Source organism: Chiloscyllium plagiosum, unplaced genomic scaffold (assembly GCF_037043375.1).
Source record: "Chiloscyllium plagiosum isolate Xiang-an unplaced genomic scaffold, Cpla_swu_hap1 HiC_scaffold_22, whole genome shotgun sequence".
In the NCBI taxonomy this organism is placed as follows: Eukaryota; Metazoa; Chordata; class Chondrichthyes; order Orectolobiformes; family Hemiscylliidae; genus Chiloscyllium; species Chiloscyllium plagiosum.
This window is the reverse complement of record NW_028270160.1, coordinates 53,869,195-53,875,194: the sequence shown is the minus strand read 5'-3', so window position 1 is coordinate 53,875,194 and position 6,000 is coordinate 53,869,195.

Here is a 6,000-nt window from a genome sequence, read left to right as displayed (position 1 = left end):
CAACCACCCTGTAGCACAGCATTTCAACTCCCCCTCCCACTCCACCGAGGATATGCAGGTCATTGGACTCATCCACCGCCAAACCACAACAACGCGACGGTCGGAGGAGGAGCGTCTTATCTTCCGACTGGGAACCCTCCAACCACAGGGGATGAACTTGGACTTCACCAGTTTCTTCATCCCCCCTCCCCCCACCTTGTCTCAGCCGAATCCCTCCAGCCCGGCACCGCCTTCCTGACCTGCAGTCTTCTTCTTGACCTCTCCGCCTCCATCCTACTCCGACCTATCACCCTCACCTTGACCTCTTTCCACCTATCACATTTCCAACACCCCTCCTCCAAGTCCCTCCTCCCTACCTTTTATCTTCTCCTGCTGAACACTCTCTGCTCATTCCTGAAGAAGGGCCTGTGCCCGAAACGTCGAATCTCCTGTTCCCTGGATGCTGCCTGACCTGCTGTGCTGTTCCAGCAATAAAGTTTCAACTTTGATCTCCAGCATCTGCAGACCTCACTTTCTCCTCTCAAACAATTATGTCCTTCCTGCAAGGTGGTGACCAGAACACTTCAAAAAACTTGTGTTGTGGCCTAACCAGTGCCTTACATAATTACAGCATTGCGTTCGTGCTGTAGTAGAGATTAGAGTGGTGCTGGAAAAGCACAGCAGGTCAGGCAGCATCTGAGGAGTAGGAAAATTGATGTTTCAAGCAGGAGCCTGATGAAAATCATTCCTGATGAAGAGCTCCTGCCCGAAATGTCGATTTTCCTGCTCCTCAGATGCTGCCTGACCTACTGTGCTATTCCAGCACCACTCTAAACTCTGATCTCCAGCATCCTCAGTCCTCACTTTTGCCTTCCTGCTGTAGTATTCAATTCTTTGAAACAGAATGGCAGAAATTGAGATTGAGGAACAGAGTGGCAGAAACAGAATCCCAGAATAAAGGACTGCAAACCACATGCCTTCTTTACCACCTATCAACCTGTCATGCTACCTTCAGGGACCTATAGATATGCACTGCATGGTCTTTTACTTCGTCTACTCTTCTCAAAATCTTTTATATTTGTTTCATCCATATCAAGCAACTTAGTGCAGCCTCAATGGAGTCAAGCAATTTGACTCGACAGAAACTTTCTTCTATGCACACCATGATTACTGGTTATTGAATTATTTATATATGAGCAAAACTAAATATTGTTTATTTTCATCACAGAGTCAGATGGCTTTAGATCAGTAAGAAATTTGAAACTGAACCCCAAATGCCTCCTACTTTTAATGGAAGTCAAATGTGAACTGGTGGTGATTGTGGAGCAGCTGAAGGGTGGTGATGGAAAAGTTATTGATCGGTTGTCAAGATGTAGGTCAATAAGTTCAACCTTTTAAGGAAATTTGTCTTTCTAACATTGCTGCAGTAGCTAACTGAGTAATGAGATGTTGGCTCCTTAAGCTGTGCTTTTACAGCACTGCTTGTGGGGCTCGTTGCACTACCAACCACAACCTACAACATTACTGGCAACCAACAACAATCTTCTCCACTGCCACTGACTAGGACTTTTATCATTGTCCACCTCGCCACCTTCATGTCTCCCTGTCTACTCTTCTCTTCAGTTGCAATACTGTGTCAGAGGCTTTCCTATCAAAAAGCAAGTTACGCTGGCAGCTTGGAACAATTTGAATTGAATCCTGCAATTACTTTCAGGAGGTCATCTGGAAAATCTGCTCTATTGGGTTTCCATCCAGACCTCCACCCCACCCCTTCCCCCTCCTCTACAAATATTAGGGTTGAATAATATATTGTTGCTCGAGTCTGATTTATCATCCTTTTCTGAATATGGAAATTGCATGAGCCTATAGACAATGTATGAATATATCAGTGAAGCCATGATTGTCATAATATCTGATGAAGTAGTGCTTGGCATGCTATGGAGCCTGGGGCATGCCTTTCCTTGAGAAACTGAAATTTACATGAATCATGTTGTAATCTGCTTGATGCGTTTCCTTGTTCTTCATACTGATTTATCTACTCTTCTCCCAAGGGCATAGCATAAACAAAAGTTGGGATTCCCAACAGTATCTAGACAAGACCCATTCCCTTGTTCATCAATCTTATTAATTGATGTAGATAGGGACTACCTCAATGTAATTAACAGAAATATCTGTCTGTCTCTTGCTGACTCCTTGTTAATTCATCCATGTACAGTCCTTAAGGGGCTAAGTATTTACATTTTATGCTTTTTAACCAAAGACATAGCTAAATGTCTTTTATCGGCACCCCTTTCCTATAGTTCTATCATTCTCCCTCATTCTCAGTGTTACTTTGCAGTCTTTCTCACTTAATTAGTTAGTTCCCAACTTTCTCAGTCTCTCTATCTTTCTCCTTAGCTCTCACTTTGTTGGTTTTTTAACTGTCTTGAGCTCAGTTTTTTTTTTTATTTCAGTTGTATCAACTTTGTTGTACTCAGGTTTTTTCAATGTCTCAATTGTGATCTTTGGAAATAGAGTCATAGAGCTGTGTAGCATGGAAACAGACCCTTCGGTCCAACTCGGCCACGCTGACCAGATATCCTAAATTAATCTAGTAGCATTTGCCAGCATTTTGCCCCTATCCCTCTAGAGTCATAGAGAGATAAAGAGTCATAGAGACTTACAGCATGAAGAAAGGCCCTTTGACCCAAACTGGTCCATGTTGACCAAAATGTCCATCCATGCTAACCCCCATTTCCCTACACTTGGCCTATATCCTGTTAAACATTTCCTATCGTGTATTTGTCCCAATATCTTTTAAGTACTGTTAATGTACCCACTTCAACTACTGTGACTGGCAGCTCATTTCATATGCATACCACCTTCTGTGTAAAAAGGTTACCCCTCAGGTTCCCTTTTATTGTTTCCCCTCAAACTTACACGGATGCCCTCCAGTCCTGGATTTCTCCAACTTTAGGAAAATGACCGAGTGCTTTCACTCTAGCCACGCCTCTCATGATCTTATACATACCCCCTCAGTCTCCTATGCTCTAAAGATAAAAGTCCTAGTTTGTCCAACCTCTCCCTATAACTCAAACCCTTGAGTCCTGGGCAACATCCTTGTAAATTTCTTCTGCACTATTTCCAGTTTAATAACATCCTTCCTTTTGCAAAGTGACCAAAACTGAACACAATACTCCAAGTGCAGGCTCAACAGTGTCTTGTATAAGTGCAATGTAACTTCCCAATTTTTTTAGTCAAAGCACTGACTGATGAAGGCCAGTATGCCAAAAGCCTTCTTCTCTGACCAGTTTACCTGTAACTCCACTTTAGAGAACCACGTACCTGAACTCTAAAGTACCACATTTATCTAAATCAAACTTCATCTGCCACTCCTTACATTGGCCTATTTGTTCAAGATCTTGTTGTACTCTGAGGTAATCTTTTTTGTTGTCTACTAAACTTCCAATTATAGTGTCATCTGTAAACTTACTAACCATACCTCCTATGTTCATATCCAAATCATTTATATAAATGACAAAAAGCAGTGGACCCAGCACCAATCCTTGTGGCAGTCTGAAAAGCAACCCTCCACCACCACCCTGCCTTCTACCTTAGAGACAGTTATGTATCCAAATGGCTACTTCTCCCTGCATTCCATGTGATCCAACCTTGCTAACCAGGCTACCATGTGGAACCTTGTTGAATGCCTTACTGAAGTCCATATTGACTATGTCCACTGCTCTGAATCTTCTTCACTACTTCTTCAAAAAAACTCAATCAAGTTAGTAAGACACAATTTCCCATGCATAAAACCATGACAACCATCCCTAATCAGTCCTTGTTTTTCTAAATATAGATAAATCCTATCCCTCGGGATTCTCTCCAACAACTTGTCCACCACTGATGTCAGACCCAACAGCCTATAGTTCCCTGCTTTTTTCTTACCCCCTTTCTTCAAAGGTGACACCATGTTAGCCAACCTCCTGTCTTCTTGGACCTCAGTGATCCAAATATGTTAGCAAGGTACGGGGCCAGCAACCACTTCCCTAGCTTCCCAAAGAGTTCTAGGGTACACCTGATCAGGTCCCATACCTAACTGTATCCTTTTCCTCCACTTGATGTCATTGTCACTTGCAAACTCTTCTAACTCCACCGCCTCATCAATGTATATAGTATTTCAAGCTTTCAGTTGATCAAAGTCAGGTTTGCATTCCCCAAGGGTGGAACAGTGAACCATAAATTGCATAAGTTGAGCCACCACTTGCTAAGGTTCTACACAGTTTATCAGTGCATTATATAAAGTGTTCCATGACTCACGTCTACTTGCAGTTGATCAATGCATTGTGCAAAATGTTCTCCTGCTTCACAAATTCACATAAAGTTGATTAATGCACTGCAAAAGATGCTTCTCTCTGCAGTTGATGAATGTGTTATCTACTCCATAACTACTGAGTAACTGATCGATGTGCTGTTAGCAACTTAACGAGTTTGAAAAGCTAACCTGAAGCTACTACACAGTTAGAGCTAACATTTGTCAGGACAGTAACTGTTAGCTTGGTATGAAACATAGCTGCATTTCTCTATTGGCACACTAAAGAATGTGAGGAGATGAAGGAAGGGAGCGAATGTTTCCCTGCTGCCTTGTCAGTGATGGGAATGTGGGCAGCTCATTGATCGGATAACAAATTGAGCCACTTAACTGGCCAATTAAAGACTAATTACCACCTCTTGACAGTGTTCTGCTGGCATTATGGGTGACATGATGGCTCAGTGGTTAGCACTGCTGCCTCACACTGCCAGGGACCGGGTTTGACTTCAGCCTTGAGCGACTGCCTGTGTAGAATTTGCACATTCTCTCCGTGTGTGCGTAGGTTTTTACCAGGTGCTCCAGTTTCCCTCCACAGTCCAAAAGTGTGCAAGTTGACTGGATTGGTCATGCTAAATGTGGGGTTACAGGGACAGGATAGGGGCTGGGACAGAGTGAGATGCTCTTTGACAGGTTGGTGCAGACTCAAATGGCCTTTTTCCACACAATAGAGATTCTATGATCAAGAAGAGCTCGCACCCCGAAGGATTCTAGTGTTTGGGCCCTCTTAGATGAAGGAATCCACATTTATGGGTGCTGTATGACCCACAGAGAGGCCTCCCACCAGCATTGACAACAATGGTGTGTCTCAGCTGCCCAATGAATCAGTCTGGTTTTGGCTACCACCAACCCTTCTCCTCCTTCTGTGATGCACTCCCTCCATGCACATTCAGCAATTGTCACCGCTAGTGGTAGAGGTGCTGAGCTGTTGATCCTTTAATCAGTTATCTGCCACTTGGGGGGTGCGCTGCAGTCCCAGAAAGTTTCTTAATTGGTCTACCTCCACAATACACTGTATCAGGTCCCAACACCAACTGCAGCTGGCTGGCTTTTGGTTCTGATTGCAAGACTTCACTGTCATCCACAAAATTCAGCTTTAAATTTCTGACTTTAACACTGGTAACATGAGGGCAAAAAAAGATTAATCTTCTACGTAAATGTATCATCTAATACCACCAACTTAATCTTCCATCAGTGGTCTCATTACCCCTTTGGCCAATGATGTTAATTGTTTTTGATGGCTTTTAAAACTTGGTAAATGCATTTGGAATTTTTGTAGTTGATTACGACATTCTCTTTTACATAATAGTCCACCCACATAAATTAGATTTGCAGCAACATTCTTCTCCTGCCGCTACTGCTTCTTTAAACTGGTCTAAATCAGCACCTACTGCTGTGAATAATTAGGCAAGTGAGTTTACACTCCAAAATTGCACTAACATTTGATCATCCTTGTGGGATTTGCATCAATCCTGAATAATTTAGAGCTGGTTTAGATATATACTTGAAACTTGGACTTACTATCATCTTGATAAAATGTGGAGCTGGAGAAAGCACAGCAGGTCAAGCAGCATCAGAGGAGCAGGAAAGTCAATGTTTCAGGCAGGACCCCACAGTGTCCAACCTTATAGTTCCCCAACCCCACACCACCCATTTCTACCTCCTACAAATTC